At 46.6% G+C, this 25,664-nt stretch overlaps 1 protein-coding gene and 1 long non-coding RNA gene across 4 annotated transcripts in view; one reads left to right on the top strand and one right to left on the bottom strand.

Moving 5' to 3' along the window:
* Positions 1-25,664, top strand: part of MYO1D (myosin ID) — a 265,335-nt gene that overhangs the window by 218,315 nt on the left and 21,356 nt on the right. The window lies entirely within an intron of this gene.
* The window catches only part of LOC109251918 (uncharacterized), a 31,700-nt gene continuing 7,825 nt past the window's right edge, over positions 1,790-25,664 (bottom strand). The window contains exons 2-5 of one of the 3 annotated variants that reach the window (XR_008418781.1): positions 24,923-25,095; positions 18,092-18,225; positions 3,170-3,303; positions 1,790-2,389 (exon numbers count right to left, since the gene is read on the bottom strand). This is a non-coding gene — a long non-coding RNA (uncharacterized LOC109251918). Of the gene's footprint in view, positions 2,390-3,169; positions 3,304-18,091; positions 19,761-24,922; positions 25,096-25,664 lie in introns of those variants that run through there. The other 2 variants (XR_008418782.1, XR_008418780.1) reach the window with 2 other exon arrangements.

Genomic DNA, 25,664 nt, shown 5'->3' with positions numbered 1-25,664 from the left:
AGAGAGAGAGAGAGAATATGGAACCAAAAAAAAAAAAACCAATCACGTGGATACCATCAGAAATCAGTGGTGTCATTCATTTGGTCAATTGCATATAAAATTTGAACTGAGAGGTAATGTATCACAATAAGAATGAATCATAATTAACCTTTCATACCTTGCTGTCTTTGCTAATGTAAACCTACCATCTGGCTGCCAGGATAACACAGCCGCAGTCTGGTCGATCAACTAGGGGCCAGGTCGGGACACAAGTGAGGGAGTGGCCACGATTCCTCGGGAGCGCCTTGGTGGCAGGAAGCAGAATGGTACTCCATTCCTCTCACATCCATTTCCCCATTAGTTGGGTAAATATTTGACCCCTCAAAGTGTTCACAGTCCAATAACAGGGACAGAATACATTCAGAAGGAAAGAGACGTGCTGCGGTTTCTTGACTGCCGGGCATGACCACCGTGCCACCTGCTTTACATGCACTCTCTCCTTGCGCCCTCTAAGAGCCCCACGAGAGGGGTGTTGCCCCCACTTTTCAGATGACAGAACTGAGACCTGGAGAGGCCACGTCACTCGCCAGAGGTGCCTGTGGTTAGTAAGTGGCAGAGTCAGGATTTCTGCTTCATCCTCTCCAACTCGGCCCATGTTCTCATCCGCTTTGCGTCAAGAGAGGTGCAGACTCCGTCCGGGCCAGGGCCTTCGGGGGGAAGAGGTCAGAGAGGAGGTGCGACTTAATGGGACCTCACAAGGTGGACAGATTCCCCCTCCTACATTAAAAAAAATACCCCTGACCCCAGGTAGGTATCCTGAGGCCGGTGGACCAGTCTGCACACAGTTACAAGGAGGAGAGGCAGTTTAGAGACAGGAAAATCACAGCGAACTAAAAATACTCTTAGAATAGCATAGAACATAGAAGGGGGATGTGACATGCACGTGCCAGTATTGATCATTTTCTGTTTTAATAAAGATAAGGACAAGCAGTTGCCTGACTGGCACACCTTGGGAGGATGTGTCATTGACTCTCATTTGTCAAGATGCGAAGGTACTGACTTTCAGAAACGACATCTAGCGTATTTTCCTGGGTGCCTGAGAGCTCAGTGGCCTTTCATTGTTTTTCTAACCCTAACCAACAAAATACATGGGACAGGAGAATGTTGCTTGCGTTTGCTAAGAATGCTGCCCTACAATGTGGCTAATAACGCAAGTTTTTACCAGCTACACCCTCCTCGTGTTTGGAGGTTCCTTTAAAGTACATCACTGTTTCATTAAGTCATGTGGACAATTTGGACAGTGTTGTTAAAAAAATAATAAAATAAGAGACCAGTGCCATATGAAAATAAGCATGTCCTTTTTGCTTTAATACGCATAAGGTTATGTGATCAAGATTTAACAAGGCCACCTCTGATGGCTACACAGACTGCCGTGCACCATCTTACGGGGCGCCTGTCACCTCGGTGGTGATAGGAAGGGCAGCCCTGGAGCCGTGCAACATGGCAGCCCTTGTGTTTAAACTCTCACGGATAGATAAATCCATCTTGGAGTGGAGATAAAGATCACTGCACCCAGTTTCCCGTGGTATTTGCTGCCCACACCATGCCACCCTGGCTTGGATGCGTCTGGGCTGGGGCACCTGCTGCTTCTGAGTGTCACAGGACATTTCACACAGACCTCACCGGGTGGATTACTGACTGTGCTTATGATGTGGGGAGTATTCAGAAAGTAGTCATTCCTTCTTGTCCCCAAACTGTCGGCTCTTTTTGAGCATTACCTCCTACAAAAAAAAAAAAAAAAAATGCTTTGCAAACGTATTTTCCATATGCTGCAAGGTGTAAACATCGTGCTGTGTGTGCTCTTCAGACGTCCCTTCCCGTTAAGTACACACGTCTGAACACGTGCATCAGTAAAGTGTTAATAAACTCACAGGGGCACAGCTGGAGAGGGCTTGACCGGTGTCACAGGAAAGGCAGTGTGCCCCATTTCCCTGCCACTCTGTGGGAAGCGGGCCCTGGGGCAAGTCTGCACACGCGTGCGCGTAAGCCCGGGCACCAGAGCAGTTGTGCCAGAGAAACAGAGGAGCTCTCCAGTCCGGAGAGCGAGGGGGAAACCTCCCCTTTCCCTAGGAGAGCTTTTGCCAGACTGCCGGCTGCTACGATGAGTCTGTGTAGTCCTGGTGGCTGTTCGGCACTGCCATTCCTTACCCTGTGTCACTGTGCTGGGCCCGAGCACGTAAAGACAAATGAGACCTGAGGCAGGTGGACAGATGCCATCCAGAATGGTAAGCGCCGTCATCCAGAGGTGTGCCGGCAGCTGTGGGAGCTGAGAGGAACAACGGCTGACCTGGAGCCAAGGATAGGGTGGTCTTCGGAGCCTACAGGGGGGAAGCTTCTGGAAGAGATAAAGCTGAGGAAACGGAAGGGGAAGAAAGGAGGAATTAGCCGGGGGAGGCAGGGGGAAAGGAGCATTCTAGTAAGAGCAGGATGTGCTGACGCTGTTTCAGGGGGCTCTAAGGATAACTTCGTGTGGGGTGGGAGGGGGTGTGGAGACTGCCCGAAAGGAGGGTTGAAGTGGTGGAAGGGGGCCAGGGATCGGCAGGGGCCGAGGGCTATAAAGCTTCAAATGTCAGGTGGGTAACGGCTGCACGTGTAGGGGATCTACCTCGTGCCAGAGACTGTGAAGGCTTTGCACGCATGCCCTCTCTTGTCCACCTGCACGTTCTCTTGGGGCTGGGACTGGAGCGTGGACCCTCTGAGGCTATAGACTGTCTATCTGGACATGAAGAGCTTCACTGAGCTGTAACTCACAGGCCATTCGCTTCACTCATTCAGAGCCTACAATTCAGTGGGTTTTAGTACGTTCAGAATTGTGCACGATCCACTTATCAACTTAGAATGTTTTCCTCGCCCCAAGTAGAAAGCCCATACCCTTTGACAGTCACCCCCCCACACACCATTCCCTCTAAACCCCTGCCCAACCCCAGGCAACCACCAGTCTGCTTTCTGTCGCTATAGATTTGCCTATCGAGACGTTTCATCCAATGGAGTCGTATAACATGTGGTCCTTTGGGACTGGTTTCTTTCGCTGAGCATCATGTTTTCAGGGTCCACGTATGCCGTAGCACTGTGTCCTATCAGTACCTCCTTTTTATTGCCAAATAATATTCCAGTGTATGAATATACTTACATTTCGTTTATCCATTTGTCAGTTGGGGGACGTTTGAGTTGTTTCCACTTTGGGGCTATTATGAATAATGCTGCTATGAACATCCCTGTAGAAGTTTTCGTGTGGACTTGTTTTCATTTTGCTCAGGTATATACCTAGGAGTGAGATTACAAGGTCATATGGTAGCTCCGTGTCTAACTTTATGGGGTACTGCCACATTATTTTCCAAAGCAGGTGCACCCCTTTTACATTTCCACCAACAGTGGAAATGTCTTCCAGTGTCTCTAGTCCTCACCAACACTGGGTACTGTCTTTCTTATCACCACCATCCTGGTCAGTATGAACTGTATCTTTGTGGTTTTATTTGCATTTTCCTGATGACTAATGATGTAGAGCATCTTTTCATGGATTTATTGGCCATTTTTATATCATTTTAAAGCAATGTCTATTTAGATCCTTTGCCCATTTATAAATTTATTACTGTTAATTTTTGAGAGAGAAAGAGAGAGAGAACACGAGCATGGGAGGGGCAGAAAAAGAGGAAGAAACAGAATCTGAAGCAGGCTTCAGGCTCTGAGCTGTCAGCACAGAGCCCGGTACAGGGCTCAAACCCATGAACAATGAAATCATGACCTGAGCCAAAGTCAGACGCTTAACTGACTGAGCCACCCAGGTGCCCCAATCCTTTGCCTATTTTTAAATCATTATATCTTTTTATTATTTAGCTCAAAGACTTCTTTGTATATCCTGGGGCACCTGGGTGGCTCTGTCGGTTAAGTGTCCGACTCTTGGTTTCAGCTCAAGTCATGATCTCACCGTTTGTGAGTTCGAGCCCCACATCGGGCTCTGAGGTGACAGCGTGGAACCTGCTTGGGATTCTCTCTCTGCCCCTCCCCCACTTGCATGCGCTCTCTCTCTCTCAAAATAAATAAAAAATTTTTTAAAGAGTTCTTTGTATATTCTAGATACAAGTTCCTTATCAGATATGACTTGCAAATATTCACTCCTGTGAGTTGTCTCTTCACTTTCTCAATGGTGTCCTTTAAAGCACAAAAAGTTTTAATTTTAAAGTCCAGTGGATGTGTTTTTCTCTTGCGTTTTGTGCTTTTGGTGTAGAGACTAATTTTAACCAATACATCATTTGAACTTGATCCTAGAAGTTATGAGTAGCTACCAAGGGACTTCAAGTTGTAGAATGACAAGATTTATAATTTTTCTGTAATTTTTTTAACGTTTATTTTTGAGAGACTGCGAGAGACAGAGCATGAGCAGGGGAGGGGCAGAGAGAGAGGGAGACACAGAATCCGAAGCAGGCTCCAGGCTCTGAGCCGTCAGCACAGCCTGATGTGGGGCTCGAACTCACGAACCATGAGATCATGACCTGAGCTGAAATCGGATGCTTAACCGACTGAGCCACCCAGGCGCCCCAAGATTTATATTTTTAAAAAATCAGGGGCGCCTGGGTGGCGCAGTCGGTTAAGCGTCCGACTTCAGCCAGGTCACGATCTCGCGGTCCGTGAGTTCGAGCCCCGCGTCAGGCTCTGGGCTGATGGCTCGGAGCCTGGAGCCTGTTTCCGATTCTGTGTCTCCCTCTCTCTCTGCCCCTCCCCCGTTCATGCTCTGTCTCTCTCTGTCCCAAAAATAAATAAAAAAAAAAAAAAGTTGGAAAAAAAAAAAATTAAAAAATCAAACTAATGCATGGGTAAGCTAATAATGGCTCCCAAAGATATGTCCATGTCCTAATCCCTAGAACCGGTGAGTATTAGTTATTTGAAAGAAAGGTCTTTGCAAATATAATTAAATTAAGGATCTTGAAATTAGGAGATTACCCTGGATTATCCAAGTGGGTCCTAAATGCCACCACAAATGTGCTTATGAGAGAATGGCAGAGGGAGGCTTGACACACCCAGAGAAGGGGGTGGTGAGGACAGAGGCAGAGGTTGGAGTGACACAGCCCCAGAATCCAGCAGAGGCAGGGAACCCTAGAGCCTTGGGAGGAACGTGGCCTTGGTGACATCTTGCTTTCAGACTTCTGGCCTCCAGAACCATTGGAGAGAATGCATGTATATCAGCAGCTTTGTGGTAATTTGTCGCAGCAGCTGCAAGAAACTAATACAATGTGGTTTTTAAAAAATCAAATAGCGGTTGGGTTTAAAGTGAAAGGGGAACCTGGCTGGCTCAGTTTGTGGAGCGTGGGACTGTTGATCTCAGGGTTGGGAGTTCCAGCCCCACGTTGGTTGTAGACATTACTTTAATCTTTAAAAAAATAATGAAATAAAATGAATATATAAACAACATGCTATACTGTCATCTTTTTAATTTCTCATATTTAGACATAAGATTGACCTTTGTAAAAGATGACGGTTTATTTCCTTCCAATTATTGTTAGTTTTTTCATTACCTTCGGTTTATTCTTTGTTGCTTTTACAGTTCAAAATACCATATAATCAGATGTAAGATGCCATCTGTTATAAGATGCACCACTATTTTATATTCCCCCAAGGAAAAATAACGCTGACAATTATACCTTATTTTTTAAGTTTAATTTTTGAGAAACAATTATACTTTTAAAGCGTTGTCAATGGGGCACCTGGGTGGCTGTCAGTTGAGCGTCCAACTTTGGCTCAGGTTATGATCTCATGGCTCGTGAGTTGGAGCCCTGCGTCGGGCTCTGTGCTGACAACTCAGAACCTGGAGCCTGCTTCAGATTATGTCTGTCTGTCTGTCTGTCTCTCTCTCTCTCTCTCTGTCCCTCCCCCATTTGCGCTCTGTCTCTGTCTCTCAAAAATAAACATTTAAAAAAAATTTTTTTAATAAAGAAACATTAAAGTATTGCCAAGAGTAAGGAACATTCCGGTTTCAAAGATATTAAAGGCCAGGAAAAAAAGTATGAGTTTTGGAATCGGTGAAATACAAATACATACAAGAATCTCTTTTTCATGCTCCATCAACTTCAGACACGACCTCTCTTAACCAACCACCATGTCAAAGGAGGAAGATGTAACTGTCCCTGCTTGAACTTTTGACACCTACAGCTTTACATCGTTAATATTTACATTGTTTTATACTTTGATGATTGACTCTAAAGCTGAAACCCCTAACTAGGATTTGTATTTCTATAATTTTATAAACATTGTTTCTTTTGGTGCCAAGCAGTATACTAGGATTACATTTCCTTCCCTATGGAGTCATTTCTTTCTCTACTGACACCTGTGTTACTTAGTGGCCCTCAGTCCAAACTATTCATTTCAGGGGCACCTGGGTGGCTCAGTCGGTTAGGTGTCCAACTCTTGATTTCGGCTCAGGTCATGATCTCACGGTTCATGAGATGGAGCCCCACATTGGGCTCTGTGCTGACAGCTCAGAGCCTGGAACCTGCTTCAGATTCCCTCTGTCTCTCTCTCTCTCTCTCTCTCTCTCTCTCTCTCTCTCTGCCCCTCCCCCATTCATGTGCTCACTCTCTTTTGCTCTCTTTCTCTAAAAATAAATAAACTTTAAAAAAGACTTCATTTCATAGAATCTTAATATGTTGTCACAGATACATCTCATGCCAATTATACAAAGTAATTAGACCCTAAAAACTAAACGTTTTTTTTTAAATTACTTATTTTTGAGGGGTGCCTGGGTGGCTCGGTTGGTTGAGCATCCGACTTCGGCTCAGGTCATGATCTCATGGTCCATGGGTTCGAGCCCCGCGTCAGGCTCTGTGCCGACCGCTCAGAGCCTGGAGCCTGTTTCAGATTCTGTGTCTCCCTCTCTCTCTGCCCCTCCCCTGTTCATGCTCTGTCTCTCTGTGTCTCAAAAATAAATAAACGTTAAAAAAATTTTTTTTAATAAAAAAAAATAAAAAAATAAAAGTTACTTATTTTTGAAAGAAAGAGAGAGAGAGCAAGGGAGGAGGGGCAAAAAGAGAGGGGGACAGATGATCTGAAGCAGGCTCTGTGCTGACAGCAGAGAGCCCGACATGGGGTTCAGACTCATGAACCATGAGATCATGATCGGAGTCAAAGTTGGGTGCTTAACTGACTGAGTCACCCAGGCGCCCCAAAAACTGATCATTTATGATACTGGCATTTGTAGTGCCTGCTCTTTAACGTCACTATTTCTATAGGCCTTCTCTTTAATTCCTCAGTTTCTCATCAGGGCCAGGAGTAGACAAACATTTTCAGTAAAGAGCCAGATAGTAAATATTTTAGGCTTTGCAGACCATGCAATCTTTATTACAAGTACTTGACTCTTCCATTAGGGCACAAAGAGCATCGATAGATAATATGTAAATGAATAGCAGACATATCTGTATTCCAATAAAACTTTGTTTAAAATCAAGCAGTAGGGGCACCTGGGTGGCTGAGTTGGTTGGGCGTCTGACTTCAGCTCAGGTCATGATCTCACAGTTTGTGGGTTTGAGCCCCACATCAGGCTCTGTGCTGACAGCTCAGAGCCTGGAGCCTACTTCAGATTCTGTATCTCCCTCTCTCTCTCTCTCTGCCCTCCCCTGCAGAGAGAGATTTAATTTTTTAATTAAAAAATTAAAAAATTTTTTTTAATAAAATCAAGCAGTATGCCAGATTTGGCCCATGGGCCTTTTTTTCCCATCCCCTGACTTAGAAGAATAAATTCTGACCTTTATATCTTGGAAGACAGTCAGGATTTCAATTTGGAAGCTTTTGAATAATTTAAATGACTGTTACATGGGTCACACAAGACCAAAATAAACACCTGAAAATCTCAAATTCTTGAGATGTGGTTGATATGGGCCTATGTCGGAGCCCTAAGAGGAAACAAGTCTGCTGAAGTTGTACTCTTGTACGTTTCTCCATTTCTTGGGTAAATCAAGTAAGACAGAACAGAGAAACAGCTTTCATCCAACCGCACATTTCTGGGTCAAAGGTGCCCTTTCAACTCCAAAAATAGAATTCTTCCCAACCTCCACTTCCTGCTGACAAGAAGTGTGAACCCTTCGATTTCTAACTGTGAAAGGATGCAATTCATGGGACTTTTTTTTCAAACCACCAAAATGAAATCCTGAGTAATGAAGCTTAAAAGAAGTCAGTAACAATTGTTGGAACATTGCCAATGTTTAAGGGTGTCAAGTGGGAAATTCTACAGATCAGACCCAGATCAGATTCCAAGATATAATTCAAACTTGATAATGAAATATATATGGCATACTAGTATTTTCTTTATTCATACTATCATTTTTTTTCCAACTCAAATGTAATTCTAAGCAACTAATAAACTGGCATTGCCTTTAGAATTATCCATATGAAAATCTGGGAAACAGGGGCACCTGGGTAGCTCAGTCAGTTAAGCGTCTGACTTTGGCTCAGGTCATGATCTCACATTTTGTGGATCCAAGCCCTGTGCCAGGCTCTGTGCTGACAGCTCAGACCCTAGAGACTGCTTTGGATTCTGTGTGTGTGTGTGTGTGTGTCTCTCTCTCTCTGCCCCTCCCCTGCTCACTCTCTGTCTCTGTCTCTGTCTCTATCTCTCTCTCTCTCTCTCTGTGTCTCTCTCTCCAAAATAAACATTAAAAATAAATAAACAAACAAATAAATAAATGCATAAATAAAAATCTGGAGATTGGGGCGCCTGGGTGGCTCAGTCGTTAAGCGTCCAACTCTTGATCTCGGCTCAGGGCATGATCTCACGGTTCGTGGGTTCGAGCCCCACATTGGGCTCTGCACTGACAGTACGGAGACTGTTTGGGATTCTGTCTCTCTCCCTCTCTCTCTGCCCCTCCCCTGCTCACACCTTCTCTCTCTCTCTCAAAATAAATAAACTTTAAAAAAAAAATCTGAGAAATTAAGCCAGCCTTACGATTCATCACTTACTTAACCCACACATCCATATTTATGGTTCCTTTTAATATCTAAACCTATAAGAGCCTACTCATTTTATCCAGCTGCAAACTCAGTTTGCAGTTTTAAATGACTTAACACATTAGGATCTTCTTTTGTTTCCCCTCATCAAGTTATGACTTGTGATTTCATTTGCACCAGGCCCAGAAAATAGCAGAACCCAAGTCTGTAGCCTTGGAGACCTTAACTCCACTCTGCTCCCCTGCCTCTCGCTGGGCTCTGCCTCTCAGGACTGAGTACAGACTGCAGGAAGAGACTTAAGTGTAAGAAAGAAATTTGCCCTTCCCCCTCGAGTTGCTACAACCTTGCTTCTGGAGGGAAACACTCTGAGATCCCCAAAGGTATTATCTCAATGTTATAGGCTTTTATATAAATACTGTATAAGCACAATGTATTGTTTCCCTCCCTTCAAAGAGACTGAAATCTTTGTTGTTAAATTAGTTACTCGATTACTTAGTTATTTACTATATGCTTTGCAGCAAATGCTCTGTGGTAGGTCATAAAGTGAATCTTTTTCACCTTTAAAAACATGTTTTAAAGTTTGCATCTTAATCACCCAGTGCTCATCACGACTAGTAGACTCCTTAATCCCTGTCACCTATTTCCTCCATGCCCCCACCAGCCTCCCCTCTGGTAACCGTCAGTTTGTTCTCTATAGCTAAGAGTCTGTTTCTTGGTTTGCCTGTCTCTCTCTCTCTCTCTCTCTCTCTCTTTTCCTTTTGCTCATTTGTATTGTTTCTTAAATTCCACATATGGTATTTCTCTTTCTCTGACTGACTTATTTCATTTGGCATTATGCTCTCCAGCTCCATCCATGTCATTGCAAATGGCAAGATTCCATTCTTTTTTATGGCTGAATAATATTCCATTGTGGGTACACCATATCTTTATCAGCTCATCGGTCGGACACTCGAGCTGCTTCCATATCTTGGCTGTTGTAATTAGTGCAGCTAGAAACATAGGGGTGCGTGTATCCCTTTGAATTAGTATTTTAGTATTCCTTGGGTAAATACCTAGTAGCGCAATTGCTGGATCAGAGAGTAGTTTTATTTTTCACTTTTTGAGGAAACTCCATACCGTTTTCCACAGCGTATAAAGTGAAAATTTAATCAGCAGTTAAGTGAGCAAAAGTTGCTGTATTTTCATTTTATGCTTTAAAATGACATCTTTGTGTAAGCTAAAAGTTTTGTCTTGTTTTCCCAAAAGTATACCATTTTCTTCTACCACTGCCTGTGAATTAAACTCCAGATTTAATTTAGACAGGAACCTTTCATGGAAACAGCATCCATGCTTCTTATTTCAGTGGGAAACTCCCCCTTGTATGTAATATTCTCAGGCTCACACTAAATGCCTCCCGTTACTTTGCAAAGACTAACAGATCGCAAATGGCCACGAGATACAGCTGTATGGACTTGGCTGAATGATTTTCATTTTTCTGGAGAACAAAAACTTCTGTGTGTTAACTTTCCATTCTCTGTCTGTAGTTGGTCACACAGACTGACAAGGACGACACCTGTTGTTCCCTGCTGACTGAAGCATCGCAGCTGGGGATTTGGAGAGTTCACCATATTCTGCTCACTCCATTCATTTCTTCTTGTGGCCCTCCAGCTGGTTGGTTCAACACCACCAAAACATGTGCCCATATCCACAGGGGGTAAAAAGGAAGGGGGGGATTTTTTTCAGTAACGGAAACACACGTCCCAAATTGAGGAGTTAATATTAGCCCTAGCATTTGTCCGTGGTACATTAGCAGAAACTTCCCCCAAACTCTTCAGCCGTGTTGGGGTTTTTTGTTTTTGTTTTTGTTTTTTTACTTCCCCCTTTGCAACAGATTATTGCAGGACTCACTGAAAGCTTCTAGATACTGTCCTAGTTAAGGATTTAAACTCTCCACATTCTCCCTGAGAAAAGGGATCTTCACCTTGTTTACATCTACATTCATATAACCTTGCTCATAGATGTTCTTTTTAAAAACGATACAAAGCTATAAAAACTGTGTGTGTGTGTTTTCCAGATTATGAAAGTAATTGCTCCATGTTCATGGGTAAATTTTGGAAAACAAAAAAAATCTAAAGAAAAAATTTAAATCACCAATAATGTTGTCATGCAAAAATAACTACACTCTTACTTTATTTTTTAAATTGTTTTTAATGTTTATTTTTGAGAGAGAGACAGAGACAGAGCATGAGCAGGGGAGGGGCAGAGAGAGAGGGAGACACAGAATCCAAAGCAGGCTCCAGGCTCTGAGCTGTCAGCACAGAGCCCGACACGGGGCTCGAACTCACAAACCACAAGATCATGACCTGAGCCAAAGTCAGCTACTTAACTGACTGAGCCGCCTAGACACCCCTGCACTCTTATTTTAATATCTATGAAGTTTTGGAAAGTTACATGACTCGAGTAATTTCCCATTAACACAAAACTTTGTGCAAATGTTTAAAATTGTTTATAAAATGTGTTTTCTGGGGGCGCCTGGGTGGCTCAGTCGGTTGAGCATCTGACTTTGGCTCAGGTCATGATCTCACGGCTTGTGGCTTCAAGCTCCACATCAGGCTCTGTGCTAAAGCTCAAAGCCTGGAGTCTGCTTCGGATTCTGGGTTTCCCTCTCTCTCTGCCTCCCTGCCCTGTTCATGCTCTGTGTTTTCTGGGCATTTTGGAAGTTTCCAAATTTTTTATTATAATATGTGCAGGATATTATATTAATTATATTATATATTATATTATATTATATTATATTATATTATATTATATTGTGAACATCCTGTAGTAAGTATCTGTTGACATTGCAGATTATTTCCTTAGCATAAACTTCAACTAGGGAAGGATCTTAGAGGAAAGAGTGTGCTAACAAACAGAAAAGCAAGTGTGAAATCCAGCAGGGGACAGAGCGCCTGGTGCATGGAGGAACTGAAAATAGTTGAGCCAGCTGGGCAGAGAGTGACAAGCCCATAACTGGAGAGGGAAGCAGGGCCCAGAGACACTGGAAGGAGTTCAGACCCCTTCCTGAGGCCAGTGAGAAACAGAAGGAGGGTTTCAGGCAAGAGATCAGATTTGTAACTCACATATTCATGTTTTAGTAAGATCCTTCTGGTTGCAGCTTGAGGAGGGGCTGGGAGTCAGGGAGAGCAGAGAGGAAGCTGTTACAGGAATTTTGGTGAGATGCGGTGCAAGTCTGGATAGGTGGCAGTAGGGATTAAGGGAAGAAAGGTGGTTCTGGAAGAGATTTAGAAGGTAAAAATCTACAGGATTGCTGCAGAAAGAAAGAAAGAAGGTGGAGTCAAGGAGCATCTGGAGGCATCAGGCTTGAGCAGTTGGGCGGGTGATTGCACAGTAACCCCAACAGCCTCCTACCCAAGAGGAGGTGTCCAGAAGCCAGCTCAGTCCAAGGTTTGGGATTCTAACAGGCTACAGGTATAGACTTGGGAGTTATCAGCATATAGGAACTCCCTAAGGACATGGAAGGGAGGGAGAGGGAAGAGGAGACATGAGGAATGGTTTAAGAGTAGGAACACAAGAACATACTGCACTGTGGAAGCCACATGAGAGCGTGTTCTACAGCTGCCCCGTCAGGTGCTTCAGGGAGGTCAGGGAACAAGACCAAAGGCAGAAAGCCAACTATTGACTGAATTCGTTGACTTGGAAAACCCAGGGAAGCAAAGTGTAATAGTGGAGGCTGGCTTCTTAAAGAGGCTATCTCTCATTCATTTTGCAACCACCACACAAGATAATCTTGGTGGAGATAAAGGTAAATAGAATTGTTTTACCCCTAATAATGGGGGTGGAGGGCCTCAGCTCTGCTGTGGCAAAATGGACATACCAGTCTCCATATATGCTTAGGACCTACAGAGAAATTTTAGTGACAAGGGGCACCCTGGTGGCTCAGTCAGTTGAGCATCCAACTCTTGATCTCAGTTCGGGTCTTGGTCTCAGGGTTGTGAGCTCAAGCCCCACACTGGGCTCTGCATTGGGCCTGAAGCCTATTTTTAAAAAAAAAGAGAAAGAAAGAAAGAGAGAGAGAAAAGAGAAGAGAAAAGAAAAGAAGAGAAAAGAAAAGAGAAGAGAAGAGATTCCTGGGTGGCTCAGTCGGTTAAGCATCCCTCCGACTCTTGATTTCAGCTCAGGTCATGACCTCATGGTTTCATGAGTTTGAGCCACACGTCAGGCTCTGCACACTGACCTCATGAGGCCTGCTTGGGATTCTCCCTCTCTCCCCCTGTGTCTCTGCCCTTCCCCCACTCACACTCTCTCTGTCTCAAAAATAAACTTTAAAAAAGACAAAAAAAAAATTTTGTGTGTGACACTAGCCACCTAATAATGGTTGTCCTCAACTTTTAATATTCTCCCATCTATGCTTCTTAAAGTAACCCAAGTATCCCACTCTGGGCACCCCTTTTAAGGCCATGGGTCATCATAAGATGTTGGCTCTACACTCTTTCATTTGCTGTGAGCAATCTCTTAATTCCTAAATTCCTGTCACTTCGTGGTCACAATTAACAGCAAATAGAAACTTCGTAGTAGCTCAGGAGAAGGCAGAATGTACCTGGTTGATCAATAAAAGAGAGATGGAGGTCAGAAAACCATTCACATTTGTCTCTGATACTTGCTCCAGACAGCTGCCTTCTCAGCACTTAGACTGGAAGTTGTCCGTGCGGTTCTCAGTGGCCATATTGAAGGCAGGGATGGTGCAGTGCGGGACCTCCAGAATGTTCTCCTCCTAGAGGAGCACAACGGATTGGATCCCACTCCACACCAGTTGGGCTCTTTGCTAATGGCAGTCTGCAGCCGGGCAGCGAGGTAACCACGGACAGCAAGTATAAGCTTCAAGTGCAGTCACCTCTAAGTACCGTTTTGTGGTTCCTGATCCTACTGTAGAGACACGAATTTTCCCTGTTCGGTAAGCAAACCAGAAGAAATATAATATCTGGTGCTTAATACTCCAGAAGCTTAAGCGTTGTCCCAGTCACTCTCTTGCACGTTTCAGCGTTACCGTCTGTGTATATTTTGAATTCACTCCCCTGTGCTGATCGTGCTTGTCAGGTATTAAAATAATCTGGTCAAACCCTCACTGAATGCTTCTGCTGGCATGCATCATAATGCATGCACATGGCCTTTTTGTTTGATTAATACCCAAGGATGTTAGTGCTGAGCCAGGTTTAGAAAATTGAGGATTAATATCTCTAAATGCTGAGCTGATCCCCCCCCCTTTTTTTTTTCCGGGAAAACAATGACCTTTGTAGAATCTTTTTCCAACAACATTCTTACTTGCCCTTCATCGGGGTTTATGTAGTATCGCCAAGTAAGCCCACTATATAAATCAGAACTCTTTCAGATGACGTGACCAGTTGAAACCCGAAATTGAATATCCTGGAAGGAACTGGGAGGTGAAGGACCCTGGGGGTTTAAGCACTAGAACTAAGGACTTGCTTGCTGTCAAGATCCTTTTTCTTCCCCTAACCTGACTCCCCAGTCTCTGTGTGTTGGCCTCATTCTGTCCTACCACAGGCTGCTTCTACACAGGGGAACTGTCGGCCACAGGCCACTCCAGGCTTGCATTATGCCAGCATAGCAACCTAAAGGAAAGGGGAAAGCTTGCCTCATTCAAATATATGAATCCTCCAAAGAAAATCTGTGAGTGGCCCACATTGGATCACGTGCCCTCCACCCTGGCTCCAGCACTGAGGCCAGGGAGTAGGGTCCAGATCACGTGCCCTGAGGCCAGGGAGCGAGGCGCTGTGACGGGCGGCTGCGCCCATGGTTGGAGTAGGGGTGCGTCAGTTCTCCAAAGGGAAAGAAGACAGCACCGAAAGAAGGGGGCAGACCAACCCCCGTGTGGACTATGCTCAATATCAAGATGTTCTTTTCTCTTGAACGATAGCTCTAATTATTGTCCCAGAGTGTCCTGATGAGTCACAAGGAAATTATGATATTCTTGGAACTACACTAACCATCTATCATTTTTCTACCCTCCTCAGTGTAAGTTTCTTAATATTTCCTTATGCTATACATTGTAACATATGTTAAGACCACAGTTAATGTTTTAAAAGTGCTTTCAGGGGCACCCCCTGGCTCAGTGGATCGTGTGACTCTCGATCTCGAGGTTGTGAGTTCAAGCCCCACGTTGGGCGTAGAGACTATGAAAAAATAAAATCAAATAAATAGACGGCTTTTGTATTCATTATCTCATTTAGCTCTTTTAACAACCTGAGCCATTTGTTATTCTAGTAAACCCATTTTACAGATGGCTAGAAAGACTTAAAGCAGTTCTGTGACTCTTCAAGACCACAGATACAGTATAAATGGGGGCGCGGTGAATACAGATCCTCTGGGTTCTTTGCTACTTCCTCTTGGTGTCAGCACCTGAGACACCTGTCACCTGTGTTTTCATTTGGGTTTGGATTTACTTGTATTTGTCTGTTTCTTCCCGGAGAACAGAGACCTGTGCCATCCACTTTTCCTGCAAACCCTCACGAACCTCCAGTGCTGTGGATACTGTGAATGTTCACTAGGTGATGCTGACCAGTAATGAATTAGGGACTCCAGACGCTATTGTTGAAATGTAGGTACATCGGAGAGCTCTTGACATTGTGGAGCCAGCGTGCAGTGAGAAGGCTGCTTGGTTCCCCAAGCTTGCTGATGTGACAGAAGATGGCATAGGACCTGTTCTATAGTTAGGAGCCTTGTCTCTGGAGAGCCTCTTGGAATGGTGCCACAACTACAGACAGGGTATTCTTCTCTCAACCCGGGGGATTTCTCACCCCCTGTGCCCCTTCTGTATCTTCCCTCACAAGGACCACAGAAACACCTCAGCATCCCAAACCCAAAATCATTCCTTAAGCTAAAGGCACCTACCTCCCGCCTTTAAAATGCAGCAGGAGCCCAAAGTTGCCCCCCCAACCAAAAGGCAGCACCCCCTCCCACCACACTGTCCTGGCCACATTCACACAGCGCGCTCCACAATGTCCCCATATTCCTCTTTTTCAAGTAAATCCCATTTCCCAAGGTTATAACACTTATCCCTACAAAAGAGTTTCAAGATAGAAAGAAAACTCATCAGGCATTCCTTTATCCCTATATTCTCCTTGACAGAGCATCTTCTTAGAACTGCAAAAGAAGTCCTTCTCTTTTCCTTTTTCTTGGGGGGGGGGGGGGGGGGGGGCGGCGGTGCTCCCTCTGTCCAGCCTGCTTGCTCCTCTAAAGTGAGTCCTTGCCTTCTGCTTCCCACTCTTGTCTCCACTGTGCGTCCATGATGCCTTCTGGGAGCACCACCCCACCCCCACCCCTGACTCCGCGATTGCTTCATGATTCTTTTTCTCAGTTCACAGCGACCTGTTCCAATTTACTATGAATTCCTCTCAGAAACGACCTAACACTGCAAAGCTGGATGAGAGCAGTTGCTGATTCAAATCCAGGAGAGGGGTATGCGCGTATGTGCACATGTGTGTGCGTGCGTGTGCGTGTGAATGTGTGCAGAATTTTGATGCTGGCTCTACATAGTGAATATGATAATAGGAAATGATTGTCCCTCTCTCTTACTGGTCCCAGCATACGATGCCTGTGGGAACTGAATCAGAAGCTTCATCAAGTGGCACATCTAAACTGTATCTTAAGTTTCTCATTGCTGCTATAAGACGTGACCACAGACTTCGTGACTTAAACAACAGAAATTGTTTTGTCACCTTTCTGAAGGCCAGCAGTTGAAAGTCGTTATCACTGAAATGATTTTGACCTCAGATCAGAGTGTCCACAGGACAGAGCTCCCTCCAGAGTCCCTAGGGGAGAATCCATTCCAAGCTTCCTCCAGCTGCTGGGGCTGCCGGCATCCCTTGGCTCGTGGCCACATCGCTCCCATCTCTGCCTCCGCAATCACGTGGCCTTCTCTCTTCTGTCCGTGTCAGATCTCCCTCTGCTTCTCTTACAAGGACATTTGCAATGGCATTTAGGGCACACCTGGATCATCCTGGATAACTTCCCCATCTCAAGAGCCTTATGTAATCACATCTGCAGTGTCCTGTTTTGCAGTGTGAGGTAACATTCTCAGGTTCCAGGGAATCGGATGTGGATACCTTTTGCGGGGCCGCTACTCAGCCTGCCATACCACCCATCCCCATCATTTCCAGACACGTGTCCCCAAGTTTTTTATACGGGCCAGCTCCTCTCCCTTTTGACTTCCTTAATCTGAGGGGACCAGCTTCTTAGCACATGTCACCCAGACACTCTCTGCCACCTGCGGTAGCAACAGGGTCCTTGGTATCCTGCTTCTCCTCCAGTCAGGCGAGCCCTTCTTCCCCACAAACATCGGCCGGGGCCAGGGCAGGAGAGGTATAAGCCTTAAGCGGGGTAGATCCCGCCCAGGCCAGTGCTGTTGCCACAAGAATCAGGTTGTTTCGCATCTGCTTAGCCTCGACTGCTGTGCAAAATGTCTTGCCTCTGCCTTCCTGTCAATATTTCTAGACCGTAAAGTCACCGAGGACAGAAGGCGGACCCTCGGCTTATAGTCCATGGTGCCCGGCAGTGTCCCCAGCAGGCTGGACACTCCGTGACGTTTGCCTCCTTGCGCACGGCCCTCGGACGTCCGCATGTCCCCTCCCTTCCGGTCCTCTTGCCAGGACCCGGGGCTGCTTTGGTAGCACCAGGCCCGGCTTCAGATGCCGTTGGGGCCACTCCGAAGCCCTGTGTGTGCGGGGACCCCGTCCCTCTGGCCGTTGTTGCGGCCCAGCGTTGAATTTGCTGAGCTGCGGTTAGAAGAGGGCTGTGCCGCTGTGGTACACGCTGTGTGCGCTCCCACCTCCACACGCCTCGCAGCAGTGAGGGCTGGGGAACATCATCTCGCACAAAGTAGTTGTGGAGAAGCTGGCAGTGCTGCTGAAGGTAACCGCCGATAACCGTGGCTCGTGCGTTCGTTCCTGTCTGCCTAAAGCACACGGTTGGGTGGGGAGAAGGGACGCGAGTGGAGACCGTATGTAACTGAAAACTTCCTCCACTGTAAGAAGGACTCTCTTGAGAGAACTGTCTCCTAGTTGGAAACCTATGCTGTCTCCTTGTCGAGAATAACCGCACCTTAAAAACAAGGGTCAAAACTTACCAGCCCACAAAAAAGAAGGCTTCATGAGGAAGGATGGCCAGGATACAGATGTCGCTAGCTGTTTTCAGGTTATCCAGCCACGATTTTCACTTCTCGTTTATGTGTCAGACACGGCGTCACGTTTTTGTCCGTACCTGCACAATTGAAGATTTTTGTCAAACTCAGAACTGACAAAGGACTTGACTTAAATAGATGCCGTGATAAAATAGAAAGCTTATTACAGAAGTGATTTGAAGAACAAAGAATTCGACACAGTCTAAAAAATACATCAGGTGGGGGGAGAAAAGGAGGAGGGAGTTCTTGGTGAGCCTGGAACATTATTCAGCACATATTTGCCAGGCACCTGCTGTATGCCAGGCCGGACGCTGGGCTGGGAAGTGGGGGTGCAACTGTGGACAAGACCTGAGCCCACCCAGGAGTTTAGAGTCTAGTGGGGAGACTGGAGGAATAAACAGGCCTGTTTGTAAGAAAAATATTACAGTCCGAGGTGTTAAGTGCCTCAAAGAGAGAGTTAACCCTGTCTTAGAGGATCGGGAGAGGCTCCCCAAGGGATGCTGATGTTGAGAATCAAATGAGAAATAGCGTTGGTCCGGAAAAAGAACCCAGAGTCTTCCAGGTGGGAACAGAATGTGCAAAACTCCTAAAGGCAAAAGCATCGTGGTGGATGGGTGTATGGGCTGAGCCAAGAGACTGATGGCTGAATGAGCCAGAGAAAGGCAGGTAAGCACCTGTCGGGGAGAAAAGCTGTTAAGGGGGAGCAGGAGGAAGCCTGCAGCCAATCCGGTCCGGCTTTCCCCTCAGCGGAGTGACCCAGCCTCTGGTACATGGTAGCTATTGTCACTGAGGTAGGCTCCTGGCAGGCCAGCTACCTGCCTCACCCTTCCTCCTTTCTTCCTGAGACCAGGAGACAGCAGCCCCTCACTCAAAGCACAAAACTGAGAGGAGGGTCTTCAGGAAGCTGTCAGGACCTGAGTGTTCTGGGGCTGAGAAGTTTGGGTCCTGAGAATAGAAAGAAATCTTCCTTTCTAGCAGGATTCTGGCCCCATCCCCAGCCTGGAGCAGGCTCTCAGATGCACAGCTGTGATGTTGCACCTCAAAATCCAGGGGGAAAAGTCTTGAGATCCCCCAGGAAAAAAAAAAAAAAAAAGAAAGAAATTTTAGAAATCACCTGACAAGAAATGTCAAGTAATATTGACTAGAAATCAAACCACAGCAGCTGCTTTCCACAGCTGCATGCCATGTGGTGACCGTGTCTGAACAAACTAAATGAGTCTAAAAATAACCAGGAATGTAAAATTCTTGAGGAGCTGGGTTTCTGAATGAGATAGCCACAGAAATGAGGGAGAGAGGGAGGGAGATTTGTCTTTGGGCCATTGGATCAGTGATCAGAGGTGTATCACCCCAGGAGCCGAGGACATAACACCGGGAACTTGCAGTTCCCCACTCGAACAAATTGCGTGAACCTCATTGTACCCATTTTACAGATGGAGGAAAAAACACGTTGACGTCTGAGCTCTTTCAGACTAAGAGTTCCTCTTCTCAGCTGTAATCCAGGTCCAGGTGACTTCCTAAGGAAAACAAAAGTCATGAAATACAGAAGTAAGTCACTTCTTCGTGGTTTCCATCATAGTCTCAGCCCGTTAGGGTGGAGGTGTTTATGACACTTTCCTAAGAAACCCCTTTTTTTTTAGTTGTGAAATTGAGACTGGGACTTTCTCCCCAGTAGAAGAAAAAGTTGATGTCAGAAGGAAGCATGCTCCACCAAGACAAAAGCAAAAGGATGCTTTTATCATTATTATTATTATTATTATTGGGAATTTTAAAAAAATACCCATTTAGTGCCCCCGTCCCCAAACAATAGATATACTTTCCCATGCATAGAAAAGCACCAGCAGACTTTTTTTATGGCCTTTTCCAGTAAGGAAACGGGTTTATCCCCGATTGTAGCAGCCCTGTAGTAATCATAATAGTGCTTAGGCTGCAGGCGCTGTGCTAAGAAAGCTCTTTGCCATGGCTCATGACTCTTTGATCTTCACAAAATCTGGATGAGGGCAATACGACTGTGATCCCCATTCCATGACCAAGGAAGCGTGTGTTTGGAGAGGTGTAGAAATTTGCCCAGGGCACCCTGCCTGGCAGTGTGGACACTCAGTTGCCCCAGTTCCGTTATTTGTCACAGAGGCTAAATGGGCTGGTTTTTTAGAGACTCCTCAGTTTCCTGTGGAGAGTTTTTCTGCATTTGATTTGCATTTATCTCGCCCTTTCGTTATTGGTGAGACCCGGTGCTTCCTTTTCCTCCCAGAGACTGGATGAATGGGTGCCAAATCAGAGAGCAGAAGCCCGGGTGAGGGTTTCGCTTTCACCACTCACCACCTCCGTGATCGTGCACAATTCACCATCCCCCTGCACCTGGTTCCTTGTCTGTAAAATGAAGTTGCAAGAGTATAACAGGGGTCCACCCCTGTGCTCACCCCCTCTCTCCCCTGCGGTCCTGCCTGCTCTTTCCCTTCCTTCTCTTCCGGGCCATCCTTCTCACATGCAGCGTGTGGGCAGGGGACGTGGTGTGAGGGCCGGCTGTTGTCCAGGAGGCTCGGGGGACCCCGAGAGAGTGAGGACATCAAGTGGTGTGATGTTGCTCAGTGGAACACACAGGTGAAGCCGGACCCCCTCAGCCGCAAAGCATAAATCGGACTTGGCTTTGGAGCTCTGCACCCCTGCTCGGGTTTCTCCTGGGTCTCCCTATCCTTAGCATCCTCACACTGCCCCTTAGCCTCACACCGACTTTGTACCGGGTCGTCCCGTCCTCCCCCTGTCCCTCCCCGTCTCGGCCTCACATCTTGCTCTGTGCCCCATTCCCTTGGGAGTCTGCTGTCAGTTTGGGAAACGGGGTCTCACCTGCAGGTATGTTCTCAGATGTCCCCTCCAAACCCCGTAATGCTTTAACTCATCTTCACATCAGACATTTGAAAGGCCTCCAGGAAATGAGGGTAGTTTGGGACAGAACTCTTTCCTTCTGGTTTCCAACGGGAAACCAAAAGGTCCATAGGTCTGGTGGTTTCTGCTCACCATTAGGAGACAAAATCACGCCTTCCATGTGGGATGGGAGTCAAGACAAAAAGTGGGTGATGCCCTGTGAAGATAATGTATTTGATACCATTTAAAAATTTTTTTAATGTTTTATTTATTTTTGAAAGAGAGAGAGACAGAGCATGAGCAGGGGAGGGGCAAAGAGAGAGGGAGACACGGAGTCTGAAGCAGGCTCCAGGCTCCGAGCTGTCCGCCCAGAGCCCGACGCAGGGCTTGAACCCACAAACAGCGAGATCATGATCTGAGCTGAAGTCAGATGCTTAACCGACTGAAACACCCAGGAGCCCCAGATACCACTTTAAATTAACATGTCCTTTAACCACAGAACATAAAATTATTTGTTCATGGAGGATATGTACCTTTTATTAGACATGAATATGTGGAATATTTCAGGGAAACCGGGATTTCATCGAGGGCGACTGGTTAGGGTTCTGTGGACAAAGAAGTCCTCACCACCCATATCTCTGCAAATTCACGTTTCCCCAAATCATTTTAAATTTTTGGCCACTCATTTCACTACTTATGATGTATATTTAAGTATTCCTTCAAGCTCTGCCTCCCAAACATAGAAGCGGCTTCTGTGAGGCATTGAAAATTCCTCTTTCACTTCCTCAGACTCCTTCTCAGTTTGTTCTTGATTGTGTGGGAATTCGTGGGCCTTTATCACACAGAGTCAGCCTCTAAAGGAAAACTGCTTTAATGTCACTGTCATAACGCTCATTCCAGACTACAGAAATGCTGTATATCGCTTGGGCCTTGTCCCTATTTTAGGTGTGTTTCCAAGGAGTAGGTTGGTTGTCATGGTTTAGAAGAACTTTGCTGTCAGGATCCAGTAATACCAGAGGGAGGCACAGGCCATCTGTCCCTCAGGGAGAGGTCTTCAGGAAATAAATAGCCTCTGGCCAGAATGTTTGAGATGTTTCTGTGCTTAAAGTACAACTCAAGGTCAGATCATTTCTCAAGGCCCACTTCTAGAATTCTGAGCTTCCAGAATTGAGGTTTGGTCTTTTAGGTCAACGTGTAGAAAGGTAGTGTGTTGTCTGTAGGCTTTCCCCAGTCGTACTGGTCAGGAAATGCCAGACAAAGGGGCTAATTCCCTGCCCCCGTGTTCTTAGCTTCTTCGTCCTTCTGTCCCCTGTTCCACCTCCATCATTCCACCTGCAAGGAAGACGAACGTCGCCTTGCCAGTCATCTTTGAATACAGGAAGGTTAGAGTTCTGGAATGCAGGCATAAGAGCAGTTCGCATTAGTTTGATTTTAAGTTTATTTATTTTGAGAGAGAGAACGCATGTGCTCGTGCACGAGTGTGAGGGGAAGTGGGGAGAGAGGTAGAGACAGAATCTTAAGCAGGCTCCGCACCGTCAGCGCACAGCCCGATGCGGGGCTCGATCTCACGAATTGGGAGATCATAACCTGAGCCAAAATCAAGAGTCGGATGCTTAACGGACCGAACCTCCCATGCACCCCCACATTTATTGCTTTTATTCAGTTTTTCTGTCGGTGGCTATGGCAAGGCCTGGTTGAGAATCCTTCCTTACCCTGGGATCCCAGAGTGACTTCCAAGATTAGCACAGAACACAGAGGACTCTTGGAATGGACACAGCACCTGTCTAGCCAGACAGAGCCAGTTCTGTTGGTCAGGAAATGGCACTCCGGTCAGATTCGGTGTGCTCTCATCCCTGGGAATGCCACAGTCCTGGCCACGGCAGCTGAGAGCAGAGCTGCTGGGAGCCAGCTCCTGCCAACCCACACCACCCCATCACACGCCTGTTATTCATCAACATGCCTCTTTAATATCTTACAAAGTGTGATGCTCCAGACCCAGGCAAGATGTGTCATAAAGGGGAGACTTCGCCTGGTGGATTAAAAAGGCATGTGTTCCTGCCCACGTTTTTGCTATTCGCTGAGTTTTCAGAAACTTCCCAACCACACCCCTTGGTCTTTGTTTGAGTTCAAAGGGAGGCATCTGTGCTAACAGGATGTTTCTGGGCTCAGTCCCTATTGCATTCGGGAGGCTGACCTTGGGAAGTCCTCTCTAGAGACTTCATTTGAGCCCAGGCCATCCCCCTCGGCTAGTGTCCCATCATGGGCTCAGCAGTTACAGAGATGGTGAGTTTCTGCCCTCAAAGGGTAGTTTCACAAGTCTCTCCCTGCTCGTGCAGAAATACAGTCTGAGAGATAATAGCATGAGGTTGGGCTCCAAGTACCAAAAAAGAAAAAAAAAAAACAAAAAACAGACTGATTTTCTGGAGCAGGAATCTGAGCAGGAAAATTGTCATGTGTGGCAAACGGCTGCAGGATGATTCTTGCGGCCTCAGTCTTCAGGGTTTCCACTAATCCTATTTCACATGTCTGCAGGGGTAGCCCTTTCTCCTCCCCCCCCCCCCCCCCCCCCCCCGCCGCTTTTAAGCATTTCTGGCCAATATATATGCCTGGTGTAAAGGAGAAAAACAAAAGAGCCTGCAACTCGCCCAGATACCCCATTTCTTAGTGTTCTTGCCTTAAACCAATCACACCCTGTTAGCTGACCCAAATCCATATCCCCATTCCCTTTCAGCCACCCAGTGAGCTCAGTGTGCCAGCAGATGAGCTAAGCCCCAAATCATCACCTTCTCTAGAAAGACAAACAAATAAAAACAGCCGGAAGGGGGGAGGGTGGATGGGGGGGGGGTGCATAAATGATGCATTAAACTACAGTCTGGAAGGAGCTGGCGCTGCCGGGCCTCCTCGGTGGGCGTGCGTGTGTGTGAGCACACATTTTCCACCCGCAGCACCCCCGCCCCAGGCCGGCAGCGGCGGCGGCCTGTCAATGTCAGAGGGAATCGCTAATGCGCGCGTCGCCATGGCGACCAGGGGAGCGGCGGAGCTAAAAGCAGCAGCCTCTGCGGGCCCGCCTCCCCCGCCGCAGCCCACCCTGGGCTCTGCGGGTTCTCTTTGTCTCGCTCGCCGCCTGCGCCCCCACCTCCGTCCCAACCCCCTCCTCCTTCACCCTCCCCCTCGCCTTTGTCGCCTTGCCCCCCACCCTCCCGCTGCAGGTATGGGGGTGGGGGGAGGGGGCCGGGGGGAACTGGGCCGGTCCACACGCGCCCCTTTGCTAATCTTGGAAACCTTAATGCCTCACTTGAAACCAGTCTTTTCAAAAGGGGATCAGGAGAACAGGAGCTGGTCTTTCTCACCTGGACGCCCATCCGTGGCTCCTTGTCCCTGTGGCCGTGGCCCTCCCTCTCTGGCCACCGGAGCACAGGACAGACAAAGGAGGTCAGGTGCTGCCTACTTTGCCCCCCACCCCCCACCCCAGTGACTCGGACCTGAAAGTCCTGCAAACTCACTGCATCTGGGCCTCAGAGAGCTCATCCACTACGAGTTCCTCATCTAGGTGAGGTTGCTGCCCCCAGATCAGGACGTCCAGGGCTTGGGCTCTTTGGCTTGGCAGCGTGTACCAAAATGTGCTGTGCTGCTGTTAGCATTCAGGGTCACCTGGTAATTAAGGGTGCTGAGGCCACGGTAATGACCCCCAACCCATAAACCCTTCTGTTCTCCACCTGTGTCCTGGGGCAACAGAGCAGCTCTAGTGGAGGGCACAGCTTAACACGTCAGATTGTCTTATGTTCTAGCTGATGCCCTCTTCTTTACAAGAAAAAGTGATAATCATACAAAAAACATTTGTGATACAGCGTGGTCTAAAGAAACAGCTTCTAGATACTAGCTGTATCTATCCAACACATAAGTAGGCATTTGGTTTACCTGTAGGCATTGAAACGACCTTTTCCATGTTCTGAAAGTCACACTCAGCATTTAAGTGATGAAACACTGATTAACAGCCCAAAGCCGGGACCGCTCTTGTCATGGCCCTGAGTCAGTGGCTCTCTAGTATCCTCTGGTTTCCTCAGCATACCATGGCCCCATTGCCATCATTCCTACATCAGAAATAAAAGGCATTCTTGAGGATGGGTATGGCTGAGATTTCAGCTTTAAAGTCACCCGCTGATAAATAAGTGAATTTATCCTATATAGTCACACAGAAAGTTGTCTGGACCACTGATGGCAAAGTGGAAGTGCAGGTGCCTGTAGGGAGGGGGCCAAGAGGCCAGAGGACAGGGTAGAAGGCGAACTTGCTTTCCCTACATATACCCTCGTACCTGTGGGTGTTAGACCATGTGCATTTATTATTCACTTTTTAAAACAAAGCATGATATTAAAATTTAACATCACTTCCTCAAGAATGCATTTCCTCATTTCCCCCAGAGTAGATCTATGTGATTCCATAGCACCCTGTACTGTTTATGTTCAGTGCTTTTCCCAGAATCCTGGCTAAATGGAAATGAGTGTGTAAGTCATGTTTATGTAAGTCTCCACACCAAACTGTAAGCTTGGGGGGGGGGGGGGGGGCGGGGCAGAAGCAAGACCTGTCTTACACACCACTGGGTCTTCAGGGGCTGGCATGCAGTCAGCACTTAGTATGTACCTGTTGAATACAGAGGTGAAG

This window comes from Panthera pardus, unplaced genomic scaffold, assembly GCF_024362965.1.
Source record: "Panthera pardus isolate Hobbes unplaced genomic scaffold, ASM2436296v1 HiC_scaffold_3, whole genome shotgun sequence".
Lineage (NCBI taxonomy): Eukaryota > Metazoa > Chordata > Mammalia > Carnivora > Felidae > Panthera > Panthera pardus.
This window is presented reverse-complemented; position numbering and strand designations above follow the sequence as displayed.